Genomic DNA, 21727 nt, shown 5'->3' with positions numbered 1-21727 from the left:
CAATAATAAAAATACTAATTTACCAATTGAAAATGGGCAAAATATTTTAAGACACTGAATAAAATTATATTTCAATGGCCGAAAAAGAAAATGCTGAGATGTCCAACAATAATAGTCACCAGAAAACAAAAACTGAAAACATATATGGCTACTGCAGAAGGGTTTAAGTTTAAAGACTAATGATATCAAGTTTCGCCAAAGATACATAGATGATGAGGATGCAAAATGGTATAGACAATTTGGGAATCACTTGGATAAATTTTAAAATAATGACAATGCCAGCTACCAGAAACAATTGGAGCAGATGGAAGTTTCATAAATTTTGGAGAGAATATAAATGACACAACTACTCTGTGATGAGAATATAAATGGCAGTTTCTTATATATTTAAATACACACATACATAATTCAGCAATTGCATTCTTAAGTGTTTTCCTAATAGAATTAAAAATATACCACTGCTGGGCGGGCAACAGTGGCTCAGTTGCAGAGTTCTCACTTGCCATGCGGAGACCCAGGTTCAATTCCCGGTGCCTGCCCATTTAAAAAAATATGTATTTACCTACACACCATTCAGATATTAAAAATATTAAGGGAAAACTATGAATGATTTTTTGTACATAAGCTTGACAACTTGGGCAAAAAATAACAATTTCTTGAAAAGTACAAACTCCAAAAACTAACCCAAGATTAAACAGATGCAGTAAATAGTTCTGTACTATTAAAGACTTGAATGTGTAGTCATAGACATTCCAACAAAAAAATATCCAGGCATACATATTTCATCGCTAAATCAAAACAAAATTTCAGAAAAAATAACACAAATCTATACAGTGTCTCCAGAAAGTAAAAGAGGGAATATTTGTCATCTAATTTTTTGAGGTCAGATTGACCCTGAAACAAAAACCAGAAACATTCAGTACAAACAAAGAAAACTACATAAAAATGTGTATGCCTTATAAAAATAGAGCAAACACCCTCAACAGAATAATAGCAAATCAAATCCAGCAAAAAAGATTAATACATCATCATCATCATAATGATTAAGTAGTATGGGCATGCAAGTTTGTCTCAATAATCAAAAAAAACCAATTCAATTGATTATAACCCACATAATCAAATCAATTGATGCAGAAAAATGATTTGACAAAAGTGAGCTGTAATGCATGATAAAAACCCTCAGAAAACTATAAAATAGAACTATTTTATGTATTTACATAAAAACAGAAAAATTTACAGATAACATCATACTTACTAGTGAAGTGATTTTTCCTCTAAGTAGGGACCAGGACAAGGAATTCCATGCTCACTACTACTATTCAACTTCTGAAAGTGCTAGCCAGCTATTTAAGGAAAGGTGAAGACATAAAAGGCATAAATATTTGGAAATGAAGAAATAAAAAACTCTCTTCACAGATCACATGATAGTCTACATAGACTCAAGGAATCTACCAAAAAATACAGAGAACTAATAAAAGAATTTTGCAAGCTCACAAAATACAGGGGTAACCCACAAAAATGTCATATGTCTATATACTAATAACAAACAGCTGGAAACAATTTTAAAATACCATTTACAAAAGTGCTAAAATAAAGAAATGCATAGCTATAAATCTAGCTGAACATGTATAGGACCTGTATGCTGAAAGCTACAAAATGCCACAAAAGAAATCAAAGGACATCTAAATAAATGGAGGGACATATTCTGTTTATGGACTGGAAAACTCAATATACGGAAGATGCCGATTCTCCCCAAATTAACATTCAGTATTAACAGAATTCCTATCAAAATCCCCATAAAGTATTTTATATACAAAGACAAGATAATCTAAAATATGTATGGTAACATAAGGCTCTAGAATAGCTAAAATAATTCTGAAAAAGAAAGAAGTGAGAAGAATCACTCCACCCAAACTCAAAGTTTATATAGCTATGGAAATCAGTACTGTATGGTTTTGGCAGAGACAGACACAGAGATCAGTGGAACAGAACAGAGAGCAACAGAAATAGTCCCACGCAAATACAGACCTAAAATGAAAATTATTTAAAAATGGATCATAGATTTAAATGTAAAACATGAAATTATAAACTATCAGAAGATATAATAGGAGAATAACGCTGGTGCCTAGGATTGTTAAAGAGTTCTTTGACATGAAACCAAAAGCAGGATCCATAAAATAAAAAAAAATCAATATATTGGACTTTTTCAAAATGTAAGATATATGTTTTTCTCCGTAAAAGGTCCCATTAAGAAGATGAAAGGACAAGACACAGATTAGGAGGAAATGTTTGCAAATCACTTATCTGAAAAAAGAACGTGCATCCAGAGCACCTAATTAACTATCAAAACTTAGCAATAAGCAAACAGCCAATTTTTTAAAATTTGGCAAATGACATAAACACTTCATCGAAGAGGACATACAGATGGCAAGTAAACAAATGAAAAGTTGTTGAACATCATTTGCCATTAAGGTATACAAAGTAGAACATCAATGAGGTACATTACACATGTATGTAAAGGACTAAAATTACATATACATCTATATACTGAAAAACCAAGAATTATAATTAGACAGAATAGGAACTCTTAGTCATTGTTAGTAGAAATGCAAAATAGTACAGTTGGAAAGCAATTTGGCAGTTCCTTACAAAGTTAAACCCACTCTTACCTTATGACTCCAAATTCCACTGCTGGATATTGAACCTAGAGAATGCAACCTTATGTGCTTACCAAAACCGGTGTACAGATTTTATAGCAGCTCTGTTCATAATCTCCAAACCTTAAAACAACCAAATGGCTTTCAATGGGTGAATGGATAAAACAAATTATGAATCACCCATAAAACAGGATACTGATCAGCAATAAAAAAGAATGAACTAGCCAGGTGATCCAGGTTAACATGAACACTAAAAAGTCATGCTGATTGCAGGTATCAGTGATAGAATGTGATGAGACTTGGCATTTTACCTCACTGGTCTTCCTCCCTCAAAGCAATAATCTCATGAGTCTAACCATGAGAAATGCATTGGACAAGTCTCAGTTGAAGAACATTCTATGAAATACCTGACCAGTACTTCAAACCTGTCGAGGTCATCTATAACAAGGAAACTCTGAGAAAATGTTAGAGCCAGAATATTCCTAAGGAAACATGAAAGGTAAAATATAATATGATATCTTGGATGGGATTCTAGAATAGAAAAATGAAGATAAACATTATGTGAAATGGAAGGGAATCTGAATAAATTATTCACTCTAGTGAATGATAGCATATTAATATTGGTTCATTAAGTGTGACAGATAGACCATACTAATTTTAAGACATTAATAATAGGGGAAACAAGGTGTGGAGGAAATTAGAACTTCTGTACTCTCTTCATAATGCTTCTTTAAATCTAAAGCCATCAAAATAAAAAGTTCAGTAAAATAATTTTTTAATGCATGGAAAGAAACATTGGACTTAAACACAAAAGTGAAAGAAAATATGTTTTTGAAAAAAGAAACTATTGATATACAAAACAACTTGAATGAATCTCAAAAACATTACTCCGAGTTAAAAAAGCCAGTCTCAAAGGTTGCATGTTGTTTTATCCCACTTATGCTATGTTCTCTAAAAGATGACAGCGATGGAGACAAGATCAGTAGGTGTTGGAAGAGGGGTTGACTGCAAAATGATAGCACCAGGATTTTGTGGGGTGAGGAACTTATTCTGTATCCTTGTTGTCGTGGTGGTCACACATCTATAAACATGTTAAAATGGACGTAACTGTACAACAAAAAAAGTCAATATTATTTTAAGCTAATTAAAAGATAATAGAAAGCAACTTGAAAATATATGTGTATAATATGTTGTCTTTGTGGGGAAAAGGCATGCACAGCTCTTTGGGCTTCCACATGCACAACAGTTTTCTGGAAAAATAAAGAAGAACCCATTAACAGTGACTACTTGTTGAGTGACCTGGGAGAATTTTCATTGTTCACCTTGTAATATTTTTGAGTGCTTTATGTATTTAAAACTTAAATAAAAATGAAAAGCATGTCTTCACAAAGACTTTTAAGGGAATGTTCATTTATAACAGCCAAAGGGTAGAAAAATCTGTCTTAGTTTGCCAGGGCTGTTTTGACAAATACCACACACTAATTGGCTTATAATATTGGAGACTAGAAGTCCGAACTCAAGGCTCGACAGACCATCCTTTCTCCCAGAGTCTGTAGCGCTCTAGTGCTGTCCTGGTCTGCTACCGTCCTCAGAGACCCTTAGCTTACGTAACATTGTGATCTGCTTCATCTCTGGCTTCTTCTGATTTCTGGTTTCTACTTCTGCTCAGTGGTCTGGGTTTCTGTCTAGATTTCCTCTCTTTATAAAGACTTCAGCCCATGGTTTAAGGCTCACTCTGAGTCCACACTTAACTAATAATAACATTTTTAAAGGGCTTGGTTACAAATAGTTTCACACCCACAGAAATGTGGATTAAGAATAGAATGTTTCTTTTGTGGGGAACATGATTCAATTCCCAACGCAGCCCAATGTACATGTGAGTGGACGCCACACATTTAGAATAGTCCTATGTGGTAGTTTGAAGCTGTTTGTACTCCAGAAAAATATGTTCTTAATCTAATCCATTTCTGTAGGTGTGAAAACATTTCAAGGAGGATATTTTTTGAGGCTACTTCAGTAAAGACCTCATTCAGGATGGGTCTTACTCCAATACTGTAGTCCTTTATAAATGTAATAAATACAGAGAGAGAGAAGCCATGGAAGCAAGAAGCTGAAATCAATGGGAAAATCAACAAAACCCAAAAGAAAAGGGAAAGACCAGGAGACATCACCTCGTGCCTTGTTATGTGGTAGAGGAGCCAAGGCTCACCCAGTCCCTGTAAAGAAAGCATCACATTATGGATACCTTAATTTTGACATTTTCTCAGCCTCAAAACTGAGACCTAATAAATTCTCATGGTTCAATTCAAACAATATCATGGTATTTGCTTTAAGCAGCTTAGGAAACTGTCATGGTTTAACACTGAAATGTACCCCAGGAAAGTCCAGGTTCTTTTTTTTTGCATGGATAGGCTCCAGGAATCAAACCTGGGTCTTGGGCATTAAATTCTGCCCACTGAGCCACAGTTGCACTGCCCCAGGTTCTTTTAATAAATTCCTGTGAATAGGATTTTGATGAGGTTATTTCAACTGAGAAGTGACCTGCCTCTTTCAAGGTGGGTCTTAATCCTCCTGCTGGAGTCTTTTGTAAAAGGATAAAACACATACAGAATCTGAGAGATGAAGTTAAGAGGACCCACAGAAGCTCAGAGAGGAGGCCATTAGATCCAGAAACTGAAAGCAATGAAACCCAGGAGCAAAGGACTAGCAGACACTAGCCACATGCCTTCCCATATGACAGAGGTGTTCCAGATGCTAACAGCCTGTCTTCAGAGTCCAGGTATCATCCTGTTGATGCCTTGAGTTGGACATTTTCACAGCCTAAGAACTGTAAATTGTAAGTTTATAAATCTGCTATTGTAAAAGCCAACCCATTTCTGGTATATTGCATTCCAGTAGCTTTAGCAAACCAAGCAGAAATTAAAACAGTTCTATTATGAAATATTGGCAATGAAAGAGAATAAGAATGAATCTCAAAAGGATGCTAAGTGAATTAATCCAGTCAAAAATGTATATACAATATATAATAGGGGATTATAGAAATATAGAAAAGGTAAGTCTAATCTAGAAAATATTAGCGATCACCTAAATGAGTGGGAGAGTAGTGTGTGGGGGAAGGTTGACCACACAAAGCTGTGAAGGAACACCTTAGAGTGACGGAGGTGTTCTGTATCTAATTGCACCAATGGTTACTCAAGTGAATCCATTTGTCAACATTTATCAAATTGTACACTTAAAATGGGTGCATTTCATTGTATGTAATTGTCCATTTAAAATGTTTTTTTTTAAGAATACACCTAGTTTGACAATGAATTGTAAAAAAAAAAAAAAAATGTCAAAATATCTTTCCTGGGGCCACTGTAAGGGGGAATAAGGAAATGGCTTGGGGAAATTGATGTTTTATTTGTTTTCATTTACTTTCACACACCCTATAAATGGGCTTCTATCAATTTTTAAATACCTGATGTTAAATAATATTTAAGCCAATTGAGTCTTGCATGTAAATAATAGAAGCTAACTCCAGAAATTATTTCATAATTATGAGGTTAAAGTCTCCAGGAAACTGTTATCGCTTATTTTTCAGCATGAGAAAACACTTAACATTGTTCAAGTAGAATAAGTACCAGGCATCTGTAAATACACAGAGAAGTGATGTCAAATTTAGTTTGACAAAGAACAAAAAAGAGCGCAGTACATACTCTGTGCTGGGGGATTAGGGCCTCTTGGGAGGGCGTGGCCTATGAAAACTTTTGGTGAAAAGGAAAAGCTGTCTCTCCACCCCCTCCTCTCTCCAGTACTATTTTTTTTCCTTTTATTTTTCTTAAGAATTGTATGAGCAAATTGTTCCATCTCTTTCTTAATGATTTCTAAATTTTGCTCATCTGACTCGTATGAAGTGAAGTCTAATTGCGGCTTAATTTGCAGTTCCTTGATTAATAGTCAAGTAAAATAGCTTATTTTATGTTTATTGGCCGTTTGGGTTTCAACTATGTGAACTTACTTTTTAAACCTTAACATTTAGTTTAATTAGGTGTTTTTCTCTTTCTTCTGAGGTCTTTATAATACAAACCATTTGTGAGTTAAAGGTATTGCAGATAGCTCTACTTGTGGTTTGAATTTTTCTTTTATTTCTGTGTATGGCTGTTTCTGTTTTTAACATGTTAAAAACATGTTAAATTTTAATTTTGTCGAATTCATTGACCTTGCCTTCCTTCCTTCTTTCTTCTTTCTTCCTTCCTTCCTTCCTTCCAACTTGCACATTCTGTAGCTTTAAACTCTGCTTATGCAATGACATGCAAGTATTCTCCTATATAAAATTGTCGAGGTTTTCTTTTATAAGTTTAGATGGTAACTCCATATAGTCTTTATTCTTGAAGATTTTTTAAAGCTAAAAATATGTTGTTTATTCTTTTGGGGGGGGAGTAAGCAATTGCTCTGACAAATTTATTGAATATTTCATCTTTCCCCATTGATTTGTAATGTCTTTCATTCTCATACATAAATTACCATATGGGTGTGGGTCCAAACCAGTGGTTTATTTGTTCATACTTTTGCACTGCTAGATACTCTGATTGCATTAGTTCATTCTTCCTACTTGTAGAATAGTCCCATCCTTACCTCAACCTTTTCTCTCTTCTTTAAAATTGTCATGTCCATTTTTGTTCCTCGAATTTTAGTGTAAGCTTGAGAGGTTTTGTAAAACACACTTCTGTGATTTTTTTTGAAAGTGCAATCAATTTATAACTCAATTTGCATCCTATGATATTTATTCTCCTATTCATAAATATGTTCACTGATTATAGATTTCTGTAAAAGCTAAGCTGGTTTAGTTTTTGTTGCTTTTGCCTAATGTTACCTTTCTTTTTTTTTTTTTTTTGGCCATGGGCAGGCTCTGGGAATTGAACTTGGGTCTCTGGAATGGCAGGAGAGAATTCTGCCACTGAGCCACTGTTGCACCCCCCTAATGTTATCTTTTTAAAATTATGATCACATTTGCCATAAATGTTTTACCAGCAAAAATATATGCTCCTAATTCTTATTATATCTACTAGTATTTCTGTCATTTCCTCTAGGTACTCCAAGTGGACAGTTCCTGGTATGGAAACATTGCTTTTTTTTCTTCTTTTCAGTTCCTATACATGTTTGCTTTCAGTTCTTTCATTATTTAGACTATCTAATGCAGTTTTGTATTGAAGTCTGGTAGAAGGCAACCTTGTCTTGTATATAAATTTAAAGGAAACTATTGTATTCACTTTGAAGAAGAAGAATAATAAGTTTATGGTAAATAACTTTAATCAGAAAAAATATTTTTTTCTATTTCTAGTATCAAAGTGTTGCAAATTTTATCTAATGCATTTTCCTTATTTGTTGAAATTGTCATTACTTTTTTCTCTCTTATCTTTCAAAGTGGTAGTAGATGCATATATTCTATGTTAATACAAACTTACACATTCTGGTTTAGTGATTTTTAAGGATATGTTCACATGTGTTAATAAAAGAGATTAGTTTTAATTATCCTTTCTTATATACTTTTATTGTTATAAAATTTATACCATGCTTATCAAATTATATGCTAAGAGTTGGCTTATTTTTCTTCTCTGGAAGAATGGTTATAACATAGGGTTTTATGTTGCTTAAATCCAAGATAAAACACATAAAACTTCTTATGGAGGTGTCAATTTCTTTGAGTTGGGGGACAATATATAAATTTTATAGATACACAGAGGTACCATATTTTATCTTGTGTAAGTTATAATTTTCTAGGAACTCTCTATTCTATTTAGATTTTTACAATTTTTCTTATAGAAATATGTAAAAAATATATTTTTCTTTAAATATCACTTTAGTTATACTCTACACATTTGACATGTAATATTTATAGTTTTATCCAATTGTAAATATTTTAATACTCCCTTGTTTTCATTAGAATTTCTCATAATACCCACAAGTTATTTATAAGAAGTTATTAAACACATTTGGAGAGTTGGCTTTTTATTATTTATCTCTACTTAAAGTTCTTCAAGGTTAAAGAATGTTTTCTACATTACAATTACATCCCTCCCCCTTTATTTGTATTAAGATTTCTTTTCCAGCCCAGTGTATGTTAAATTTTCATAAGTGCACAATGTGTGCTTGAGAAAAATTACATTCTCTACATGATGGAATTAGGCATTATACATGTCAATAAGATGATATTTTCTCACTGTGTTGTGCGAATAGTCTATATTCTTAATAATTTTTGGTGTCAATCTATCAATAAGTGAGATAGGTATATTGACGTTTTTGCAGGTGAATTTGTCAATTTCCCTTAATGTTTATGGAAAATAATGCTTTGTATATATTGAAATTTTGTTAAAGGAAGCGTAAAAATTCTGAAGTGGTATATTTTCCTGTTGTGTTTTTTCTTTTATATTTTTAGATAAAGATCCATTTCTCTTCTATGCTATAGCTTTTCAAATATATTCATTTTTATATTATTTGAAGTATACCAGCTTTACTCAGGATAGTTTATGTTATAAGCTATTCATAAATGTGTTCAGTTATTAATAGATTTAATCTCTATAAAAGCTAAGCTGGTTTAATTTTTGTTGCTTTTGCCTAATGTTATCTTTTTTTCTTCTTTTTTTTGGCATGGGCAGGCTCTGGGAATCAAACTTGGGTCTCTGGCATGGCAGGCAAGAATTCTGCCACTGAGCCACTGTTGCACCTCCCTGATGTTACCTTTTTAAAATTATGATTTCATTTGCCATAAATGTTTTGCTGGCATAAAAATACACTCCTAATTCCTACTACATCAACTAATATTTCTGTCATTTTCCTTAGATACTCTATGCAGACAGTTCCTGGTATAGAAAAATTGCTTTTTTCTTCTTTTCAATTTCTATACTCTTTTGCTTTCACTTCTTTCATTATTTAGACTATCTAATGCAACTTTGTATTGAAGTCTGGTAGAAGGCAACCTTGTCTTGTGAATGAATTTAAAGAAATTGAATTTTTTTTACTGTAAAATACAACACATCCAAAGCAAAGAAAGCAAAACGCAGTAATTTTCAAAGCACACTTCAATAAGCAGCTACAGAACAGATCTCAGAGTTTGTCATGGGCTACCATTCTATCATCTCATATTTCCCCTTCTAACTACTCGAGAACACTGGAGGCTAGAAGGAACATTAAAATAGAGATTCAGCAGCCATACTCATTTGTAAAATCCTCCCTCTCCTTTAATCCCTCTCGCCCTATATAAGGATCCTTGGGGAATGCCTGATCCAACTCTTTCATGCTGAGAAGTGGTGTCCACCATGAAGGACAGAGGATACAATCGGTAATGTTTCTATACACAAGCAATAACCTATCCGAGATGACAATTAAGGAAAAAATTCCATTCGAAAGGGAACAGAAGAATCAGGTATCTAGCAATCAGGCTAATCAGGAATGTCAAGGACTTATACACAGAAACTACAAAATATTGCTAAAAGCAGTAAAAAGTGACCTAAATAGATGAAAAGACATTCCATGCTCATGGATAGGAAAGTTGAATGTCATCAAGATGCCAATTATACTCAAACTGATCTACAGATTCAAAGCAATACCAATCAAAATCCCAACAACCTACTTTGAAGGTTTGGAAAAGATGGTCTTCAAATTTATTTGGAAGGGTAAGAGACCTTAAATAACCAAAGATACCCTAAAAAAGAAGAGTAAAGTAGGAAGACTATCATTTCCTGACTTTAAAGCTTACTAAAAAGCCACAGTGGTCAAAACAGCATGGTACTGGCATAAAAATAGAAGGATCCACCAATGGAATTGAATTGAGAGTACAGAGATAGACCACCAAATTTATGGGCATTTGATCTTCAATAAGGTCTCCAAATCCACTGAACTAGGTCAGAGTAGTCTTTCCAATAAATGGTCATGGGAGAACTGGATAGCAATAGCCAAAGAATGAAAAAGGACCCCTACATCACACCCTGTACGAAAATTAATTAAAAATGAATTAAAGACTTAAGTGTAAGAGCCAGTACCATAAAACTTCTGGAAGAAAATGCAGGGAAACATCTTCTACATCTAGTAATAGGAGATAGGTTCTTAAACTTCACACCTAAAGCACAAGCAGTGAAAGAAAAATATAGAAAGATGGGAGCTCCTTAAGATCAAGAACTTCTGTGCCTCACCTCAAAAGGTTGTGTTAAAAAAGTGAAGAGGCTGCCTTCAGTGGAAGAAAATACTTTGAAATCACATATCAGCTAAAGGCTTGATATTCTGTGTACATAAAGAAATCATATAGCTCAACAACAAAAGAACAAACAACCCAATTATAAAATGGGCAAAGGATATGAATAGACATTTTTCTGAAGAGCAAATAGAAATAGCTAAAAACCATATGAAGAGTTGCTCATCTTCATAAGCTATAAGGGAGATGCAAACTAAGAAGACAATGAGATATCACCTCACACCTAATACAGTGGCTGCTATTAAACAAATGGGAAACTACAAATGTTCGAGAGGATGTGGAGAAATTGGAGCATTTATTCACCGCTAATGGTAATGTATAATGGTGCAGCCACTGTGGAAGACAGTTTGGTAATTCCTCAGAAAATTAAATATTGATATGCCCTATAACCCAGCAATACTAATACCCTGCATATATGCAGAAAAGCTGAGGGCAGTGACATGAACAGACATTTGCATTCCGATGTTCATAATGGCACTATTCACAATTGCTAAGAGATGGAAACAACCCAAGTGCCCATCAACAGATGAGTGGATAAACAAAATGTGATATATGCACACAATGGAATATTATGGAGCTGCAAAACAAAATGATGTCCCAAAACATAGACAACAGGGATGAACCTTGAGGACATAATGCTGAGCGAAATAAGCCAGACAAGAAAGGACAGATACTGTATGATTTTATTATTATGACTCTGGTGAAGGTATTCTCAGAGATTACACTGTAGCAAATAACAGACCTGGAGAAATTAGAGATGGAGGAGACGCTACCTAAAGAGGTTGAATCAAAATGCAAGGGAATGAATAGAAGTGATGATAACTAACTTATAAGTAACGTTGCCATATTGAAGGTGAAATTTTTAAGTTTATGATTATAAATAAGTTCTCACATGAATTATTTCAGTGGCTTCACAGTGAAAAAGGAGTCAATGGTAGAAGGATATAGGGAGAAAACTAAAAATGCATGCTATGGCCAATAGTGAACCGGCAGTTAGTACTAATGGTCATAGTTTGCTAAACCCCAATCACCATCATTCCTGGTGTCTCTTAAGAGTACCTGAGGCTCAGAATAAGAGTCTATAAAGGTTTCATGCACTAGGTTTGCCTTCCTGGAACATATAATTCCCAGAGGGTTTCTGAAACCTAGATCAGATAAATCCTGAAACCCAGAGGGACCAGCCTCTTCAGGATTATCAATTGATTAACCACTGAAATTTAACCTATGTACTTGATTTAACCAAGGCTAGTGATACTAATTCTTTCTCCCATTCTTACAAAAACAGTCCATGCAATTTCAGCTCCCCAAACTCACATACATTTTACATGTTATTCATTATTCATTAGTTATATACACTAGTCAAAGAAAATAGACATTTTTGTTATAATGATGTGTTATTATTTTGTACTGTCAGGGATTATTTAGACTATCCACAATTACCAATTTTATTGCCCATCTTTGCTTTATTCATCTCATTCCTTTCTTCTGCATTTAGTTTTCTTCTTCCTCATGTACATCTTTCAGTAGTTCTTTTGGGAAGGGCATGTGACTGATAATTTCCTTCCACCTTAATTTGTAAAAAATGTCTCTTTTCTTTTATATCTCCTGATTTAGAAACTAGGTTTGTATAGAACTGAAGTTTGTCAAGCGTTTCTCTCAGTGATTTAAATATATGTTCTCCATTAATTTCTGGCTTTTTAATTTGCTCTTGAGAAGTTATCTGAACATGTACTTGCCATAGTATGTAATCTTATTTATCATCCATAGTTTTGTCTGAGAGTACCCCCTCCCACCTCATTTCAGTGAATTTCACTATAATATTTTTAACTATCTTGCTTAGGATTGTGAGTTACAGTTCTGAGAATTCATGTGTTATTAATGCTGGGAAATTCTTAGCCATGACACTTTGTGTATTATTACTTGTTCCTTATTTTCTTTATTTTTAGAAGCATGCATAGTGATATGGAAACTATATGTTCTGAGTAGTCCTTTAACTTCTTCTTCTTATTTCATGTTTCATCTTTTACTCTGTAGCTCCATCAGGATGATTTTTAAAATTCTTTTATTTTACTACTGCTCTATTAAACTATGTCTAATCTAATCATTAAGTTTTCCATGGAGCTTTTGTTTAATACTTTATTTTCCATTTATTGAAGTTCTATTAGTATTCATTCAATCGGTTTAAGGTTTATTTTTTAGGGTCATATTCTATTTTTGTTTTCTATTCTTCCTTTTACCAATTTAATCATTGTAAACATATAAATGATGTTATCTGAAGTCTAATTCTGCTACTTTTATTTATGCATACTCTTAGTCACTGTGTATTATAGTTTTGGATTGTGAGCTAGACTTTATCTACTCACTTATTTGCCCTCTGTATGGAGACATGTCCCTCTAGAACAGTGCTTCACAAAAACTCTCTGTAGTGAAGAACCATGTTTTCTTTCAACTCCATTATATGTATATAATAAAAATAAAAATGAATTACTGGTAAATAGATATTTAAAAGTCAAATTTATTGGCTCAGCTATAAATAAATTGCTCTGTCGATTTGCTAAAGCTATTCCTATGCACCGTTTGTGCACTTGCCTGGCCATTCAGCAGTTTCATACAGTACATGAACCAGTTTCAGTGCACAGACCAGACTTTAATAAGTAACAGTGCTTCTATCTTGCACAGTAGAGTTGTCACTGTTATAGGAGAAATTTTTGTCTTTAGTTGTTGGTTGGAAGAATCTCAAATCATGTGGAGAGAGGAAATTTGAATCTCAAGCCTACTTGAAACACAGATCAATATTTAGGTGATTTTCTCAACTATTGGTCAGGTAAGAAAGACAGGGTTCTTTTTCTAACTCTCTGTATTAGAGAAAGGATATTTTTATTGTCAGTCTTATTACTTGGGAATAGTCTCCTGAAGTTCTCTCCTTTTTTGTGGAGTACTCAGTGATGATAGTCCGTATTTGGAAGGCAAAAACTGACAATTTTGTAATCCTGAGATAGAACCCCAATCTCCTATCCCACTTACCTATCTATCATCACCCCTGTCCATATAGCTCGAGAATCAGGTAAGATGATTATTTACTTAATTTCAAATCACTTCCTCATTGCTTATCTCTGCGTTAAAAACAGGTTACATATATTCTATCTTGCAGTTCTAATTGTTTGCCCAATAAGTTTTTCCTATTATTCAGGCAACAATATTCCTAGAACTTGCAGACAATGACACATTTCTAGGAACTTGAATTTGAAGTTCTGATTTGACTTGCTTTGGATAGTTTTTTGATACTTACATTTTCATTAAATATCTGCTCCACAGAAACCAATTAGTGTTCTGTTGTTAGTAAACAATCAAATCATAGCACATCCAAATCTTTACATTTTGAAAATTCTGAGAGGTGAATTTAGAGAAAACAAAGGCAAATGATTTACATAACACAAGACAGAACAATTAAGAACAAAAAACGTGTCCCTCCCCCAATTCCACGAATGTGTCAACTATATACAATGTACAGGAGACACCTAAACAAGGTGATACAATGGTATATAGTACAAGAGGAAAAAAACCAAAATTCTGAAAAATATAAAGCTGGAGTCACAATATTAACATTAAATTATGCAAAATCTCCTGAGTGAAACAGAGCAAGGGAAGACAGTTCACTAAATTCAGTGGTAGATACTATTCTAAGCACTTGTGTCACAAGAGTTAATAAAACATAAAGGATACAAACGCTAGAAGAGAAGTCATATCAACTATAAAGAAATGAATGAATGGAAAAAAATTCTATAGTGGTAATCTCTATGAAAAATAGGCAATGAGATACAAGTTCATATGAGGAGCTACTTTACATAGCGTGGTCAAACCGATATCCTCAACGTGACATTTTAAATGATAACTAAGAGCAGGTAGGGGCCAGTCCAGGAACATCTAGCAGAATGTCTTTCTACCTCAGTGGCACAGTGTAATCATTAAGGAACTTTTAGAAATTACTCTTGCCTGCCACCTCCAAAATACTGATTTTATTTATTTAAATTAGAGCACAGGCTCATTGTTATATTTTAAAAGCTACTTAGCTGGCTGTACTGTACATCCATGGTGGAGAACAAGTGACCTAGGGCAATGGGTGTCAAATTTTTCTAACATTAGAAACCCATGACGAGATTTTAAAAATCAATTAAATCAGAATCTCTGGACGTGGGTCCCAGGCATTAACATTCTTTCATAATACCCCAGTTGATTCCGATGTTCAACCAAACTTGAGAATGTCTGCCCTAAAGGAAGTCCCTTCCAAGCAAAGTGAAGAGCAAATGCAAAGGCCCAAGGCAGGAATGAGTTTGATGTTTTCTAAGGTAGACCAAAAGCCAGTTATTAATGGGGTGAATCAAAATATGGGTGCTATAAGATGATGTGGGGATGTCACTTTAATGGAAAATCCCTGGAGATAATTAGTTAAGAGATTGAGTCAATATAATTTCTGTTTTAAATATAGCTCCTTGGCTGCTGCGAAAAGATTAGATAATATATATGTAGGTAGGAAGACAGGATCTATTGATATAGTACAAGCAAATGACTCAAACCTAAAATGAAGAAGAGGAAATAACTAAAGGAAGGAAAAAAGTGCAAATAATTGTAAGGGAGTGGTTTGTAAAACACTATGCAAATAATTTTGAAAACAAGAGAAAAATGGTATTTTAGGAATATATACATAAAATTTTAATAGGCCAGCAAACTAAAGTGATATTGTAACATTATCAAAATGTTTTCTTGGGAAGAGGTTGGGCAATTGATGATTAAGGAGCATGGAATGTTCAATAAGGCTCATTGTAAAGATTTCTAGATTGTAAGCAATTACAACAGTCATATCTATTTCTGATTTTAACTGTTATTTCTAAATTCTGAGATGTTCTTTGTGTATAACCTGGTAGTTACCTATAACTTTAGGTATCTGTGTGACACCTGAGGCTCAGAGTTAGAGTTTTGCAGCTCTGAAAGTCAGCATTATCCCATTTAGCTTACCATTAAATAAGCTAAAAAAGAGATCAGATTTCAATTAAAGATATGAATGAAATGGATCTGGTTAGAATTAAGGCAAATAAGAATACAGGGTAAAGGATGATATTGTCTGTATTTTAAAACTTCACCTTCTGTGTAAGACCAAAAGAAGGAGTTTATTTTGTCCAAAATTTAATACCCCATCTAATTTAACCTGCATGGTCAGTTTATCTAAACAACCTAATTACATGGAACCTAGAAGAGGGAATGACATCTTGTTATTGTGTACAGATAATTCCCTGATACATTCCAAAATACTTTAGACAGAAAATATAAAAGTATTTGCAAAGTCTTTTTGAGGGACTGGAGGAAAATGTACAACTAAACTATTAATCTCTCCCACCTTGGAAATTCCTGATATTGTCTCAATCATTAGGGACTCCCAATTAATAAGCCAAGCCCTCGATCTTGAGGCTTGCCTTTACAAAACTTATCTCTGCAATGGAGAAGCTAAGCCTACCTATAACTGTGCCTAAAATTCACCCCCAGAGAACTTCTTTTGTTGTTCAGATGTGGCCTCTCTCTCTACGCCAATTCTGCAAATAAAAATCATTACCCTCTCCCCTACTTGGGGTCATGGTCCCCATGGCATTGAGGGATATGACTCCCAAGGATGAGCCTGGCTCTGGCATCGCTGGATTGAGAATGCCCTTTTGACCAATAGGAGGAAAAGAAGTGACACAAAATAAAATTTCAGTTGCTAAGAAATTTCAAATAGGGTTGAGAGGTCATTCTGGAGGTTACTCTTTTTCAGGCTTCAGCCAGATATTGCAAATTGCCACAGTATGCTGAACCTCAATCAAAGTATTCTTGAAAACCCTAAAGAATACCCTGGGCTCTATCTAAGACGCTGTAAATATCTTACCTAGTAAGTATATTTTTCAGAAACTGAAGGCCTCCAGATTGTTCCTATGCCAGATAAGCCCTGAAATCCAGAAGTACCAGTCTCTCCAAGAATATCAACCAGTTTCATACCTCTACCCCATAAGGTAAACACCTTTTTCCAACATAAAAAAATTAAAATGGTCATTGCCCAGATATCCCTGAAGATTGAAAGAATGATTAAATGAAAGGAAGGATGTATAATGGAGAAACTCAGACTTAACAAATGATTATGATTACATACTCATTATACAGCTTGTTTGTTTGTTTGTTTGTTTTTTACTTTCTAATGTATTAGAATAGCTAAAAAGAAATACTGGAAATTGTTGAGCTATAACCCAGTATATTGATAATGATATGTATAGCTATGTAGCAAAAAAAAAGTCGGTCACCCAAATTTTTATGGATCTACTTTTGGATGTTTTAGTCTGTTCCAGTGATGTATATATTTATCTCTAACAGTACTATGCTGTCTTAGTTAGCTTACCTTTACTGTGTGTCTTTAAAAATTGGTAGAATGCAATACTAGGGGTCAGAAAGGAATGGGGGGGGGAGTAAGGGCTATGGAATGTTTTGGGTTTTCTTTTTATTTCTTTTCCTGGGGCAATTCAAATGTTCTAAGAGTGATCATGATGATGGCTGCACAACCATGTGATAATACTGTGAACAACTGACCACTGATTGTTTACTTTGGATTGACTGCATGGTGTATAAATATAGCTCAATAAAATTACATTTGAAAAAAAGCTTCCTGCAAAAAATGAAACAGGTCTGGAACTTTTTGTTGGTGAATTATTTCAACTTTACAGGTAATAGACTTATTAAAATACCATTTAAACTTATCTAAACTATAACTTTTAGAAGTATGTTTCTAAAGACTTTTTTTAATCTATCATAACACTGATACCTAAATTCGACAAACCTGAAAAAACAGGCAAACAAAAACAAATTTCATCTATGAAGATATCAAATTCCAAATGAAAATATTAGTAGATCAAATTAAGCTTAGGTAAAAAATAACATTCTGTGACCAGCTATGTTTCATTCCAAAAATGTAAAGCTCATTTCCTTTCAGAAAATGTACTAAAATTGTATATTAATTAACACATAAGCAAAGACATTTAACATGATTGAAATTATTTCTTTATAAGGCAAATTAATGTTTAGTCACTATAAGAGAAAGCTAGCAGATGCTGCCTTGTTTGCCATGGGCCTTTCCATTGGAAAGAGAAATCCTAAGCTTCATTGATCTTTCTTGAGTGAAGGTAACCTTTTGTTGGTGCCTTAATTTGGACATTTCTTTAGACTTGCTTTAATTTGGACAATTTCTAGGGGAAACAAAGTCTAAAATATATTGGGTAGATGGAAATACTAGCAATCAATGGGAAGGAAGGGTAAGGGTATTGTATGTATGTTTTTTTTTCTTTTTTCTTTTTATTTCTTTTTCCGAATTGATGCAAATGTTTTAAGAAATGATCATGGTGGTGAAAATACAACTATGTGATGATATTGTGAGGTATTGATTATATACCAAGGATGGAATGATCACATGGTAAGACTGTTCATGTTTGTATGTTTAAAAATTTTAAAAAAAAAAGTAAAATTTGGACAATTTCATGCCCTTAGAACTATAAATTGGCAACATATTAAATTTCCCCTTTTAAAAGCCGCTCCATTTCTGGTATATCACTTTCCAGCCGTAAGCAAACTAGAACACTTACTTTCTGCCACAGCAACAAACAACCCAGTTCTCAGTATCTTCTATTAATATTTTTAAAAATGTAACTCTCAGTTACATTAAATGATTGCTATGGGTTGGGAGCTAAATGGCTGATCTCTATGGAGCTCCACTAGGACATGTTAAGCTGGACTGGTCTTGGCTGGGTTCTCCAATTGACCCAGATTAGAGAAGCAACCTATCTGGGGCATGGTGTTGCATGACACAACAACGGAGCAAGCCTGGACAAAACCATGCAAGCCTATTTAAGTGTTCTGAACTACATTCCATTGGCCAAAACAAGCTACGGTCTAATTCAAGATCAATGAGGTGAGGGATGCTTGGAAGAGTGGGGAGGAAAATAATAACTGTGAACACATGGTAGATTTTGAGGAGTAAAATCTACCCCTCAAATAAACAAAAATAAATAAACAAAAACCCATGGTAGCATATGAATAGATGGATTGCCTTTTGACATAACAACAGAGAAAGAGATATGAGAAACTAAAATCAGATCCAAAACCAAACTCAAGCTTAATATCTTAATCTAAAACATATTTTAATTTAAATGAGAGATTCTATTATATAGGTGCTAGTGGATTACCACTAGTATTATTGAACAGTATTCTGGAACTTCTAGAAGTACAATTAAAGAAGTGAAAGCAATAAGTGAAACACAAATTTGAAAGAGAAAGGAAAATTTTAGCAGGTGATATGACTATATAAGCAAGAGAGAATAAACTATAATCAGCAGATAGTAAAATAATTTAATAAAGTAGATGACTAGCCAATTAATACTAAAAATAGTTGCCCTATATGCAAATAATGGTATGTTAAATATAGTGAAATAAAAGGTTGTATTGTCACTGATATTAAAAACAAAAATGATCATTGAAAATGCCTAAGCAAAAGTGTGCCAATATATATGAAAATCTTATAAAAATATAATCTATTATATTTTTAAGTATAATTTTATAGTTTATAAATATAAACCATAAAATTGAATGAGTGGTAAGAAAGAACTTGTTCTTGGAAAAGAAGCTATATTATTATAATTCTCCCTAAATGAAATGCATAAATTCAGTTCAACACCACTTAAAATTCCACCAGCTTTTTTATTTGGGGCACTTGATAAAATGACACAAATTCATCTGGAGAAATAAATATGTGGCAATATTCAGGAAACTTCAGGTAAAGATCAGTAATGAGACCATTGCCAGATATTAAAGTGTTCACTAATGATGGACTGCTTAAATATTATTTTATGTAATAGATTAATATGACAGTATTATAAATAAGGATATGTATGTGTCATATATAAAAAGTTCCATGGTATCACTTAAAATACATATAAGAATTTATTTAAGAAAAGGCACACAACAAATGTTCTAAAAAATACAAGAAGTTATTCAGTGTTTGTCTATCCAGAGAGTACTAGTGTTTCCAAGTAGGGGAAATTTTTTGAAATTTGCATTGTCTGATTGCCTTTTTGTCATTTCATGTATTAGTTTATTTTTGTCTTTAGTTTAATTCTCAAAAGGCTTCCCAAGCTGATGGACCTATGATGTACCCAGGAATTAAGATGAATTTTTAATCCACGACTAATATTATATTAAAACATTACAAAACAAAATAAGCTCAGATCATCTTTTAAACATTATAATTAATAATTTGCTAATTAATTTTATTAAAATGCATACTATACTACCACTTTCAAAGTGTGCAATTACCACAGGGACATAATATTTCACATATATTTCTCTAATTATAATTATGATATTAACCACTCAATTTCAAATGAGATGTGACCCACTTCATTCCAGGTGGGTGGTGATCCTTTCTGGAGTCCTTTCTAAGAGAATAAAACACATACAGAAGCGAAGAGATGAAATTGAGAGAAGCTCACAGAAATAACCCCCAGAGAAGTTTGGAGAGCAAACCACAGACAAAGAAGCCAGAAGTGTAAATAACGAAACCTGAGAGGGGGGGACCAGCAGACATCGCCATGTTTCTTGGTATCTGGCAAAGTTGCCCAGGCTTTTGGTAACCAGTCTTCAGAGAAGGTTTCATCTTGTTGATGCCTTAATTTGGACATTTTCACAGCTTAAGAACTGTAAATTGTAGTTAATAACCCCCTATTGTAAAAGCCAACTCATCTCTGGTATATTGCGTTCTGCAGCTTTAGTAAACCAAAACAGAAGGGCTGAAAATTTTTTGAGCCTCCCATTACTTTCAATGAGTTTTCTACTCTTTTTAAATTGCCATGTAGATGTATCACTGTTCATAATAACTTGTCAATAATACCTGGAGTGTTTCACTTTAAAAGAGCGGAGTTAATGCCATTCCTTTGAGGCACGATAACGCAAAAAAGTTTTGAATAGAGATTGTGATAGAATGAACTATATATCTCCTCTCTGTTCATTTGAGTGACCAGATAACTGAATCATCTTCTCATAAAACAACCAAAGTATTATTTAGAGCTTAGTCTTTGCTGGTGTTTCAAGAGTTCAAGCCACTATCACTTTCAAATGTGAAATTTGCAATCTCAGGAATGGGTGAATGTCTGAAATAACATCCAAAAATGAGATGTAAAAAAGTCAGTGTAGGATGAAGGTAAAGGAACTGTACCAGTTTCTTTCTGTGGCAGAGCATTGTAAACCCACTTCACCCAGGCATCTAGCCCTGAGGAAACATATTTGATGTTGAAACAAGGTCTCTTTGCTAGCTATTTTATTGCATGTCCATCTGCTACGTTGAGATTGTGCCAGCTCACAAACTGGCCCGCTATTTTCAGTAAGGCATGTGCCAAAGCAGCACATGGTTTAGGCTGGCAGATTACATAAGGCTGCGAGTATCCACTACAATAAAAATTTAGTCTTTTGCCCAGTGTGTTTGATCCTTAAATTGCTCACTGTACATATATTAACTTTTAAAAATTCCCTTGAAAGAGGTAACATATCATTAGTTTACTTTATAGTTAAGGAATCTTGACAGGAGATGAAGTGATTTAACGGGAGCCACAGATGAATTCTCAATGGAATGCCCGGGTTTGTTTGCCTATAACTAAATTTCACCTGAGTTTTTGATACTTGTGTCAGGAAATATTTTTTAAAGTGATGTAACTCAACATGGCCTAGATAGCACTTATTTAGCACATAGGGATAAGACATTTTCTAAATAGCTAATGGTGAG

At 33.7% G+C, this 21727-nt stretch overlaps 1 long non-coding RNA gene across 1 annotated transcript in view; it reads left to right on the top strand.

The window, feature by feature from the left end:
- LOC143676334 (uncharacterized) overlaps positions 1 to 16984 on the top strand; it is a 72719-nt gene extending 55735 nt beyond the window's left edge. The window contains exon 4 of the long non-coding RNA XR_013172010.1: positions 16822 to 16984. This is a non-coding gene — a long non-coding RNA (uncharacterized LOC143676334). The remainder of the gene's footprint in view (positions 1 to 16821) is intronic.
- Positions 16985 to 21727: the final 4743 nt, after the last annotated feature.

The sequence above is a fragment of the Tamandua tetradactyla genome, chromosome 3 (genome assembly GCF_023851605.1).
Source record: "Tamandua tetradactyla isolate mTamTet1 chromosome 3, mTamTet1.pri, whole genome shotgun sequence".
NCBI lineage: Eukaryota > Metazoa > Chordata > Mammalia > Pilosa > Myrmecophagidae > Tamandua > Tamandua tetradactyla.
The sequence above is the reverse complement of the archived record's forward strand: the minus strand, read 5'-3'. Positions and strand labels throughout refer to the sequence as shown.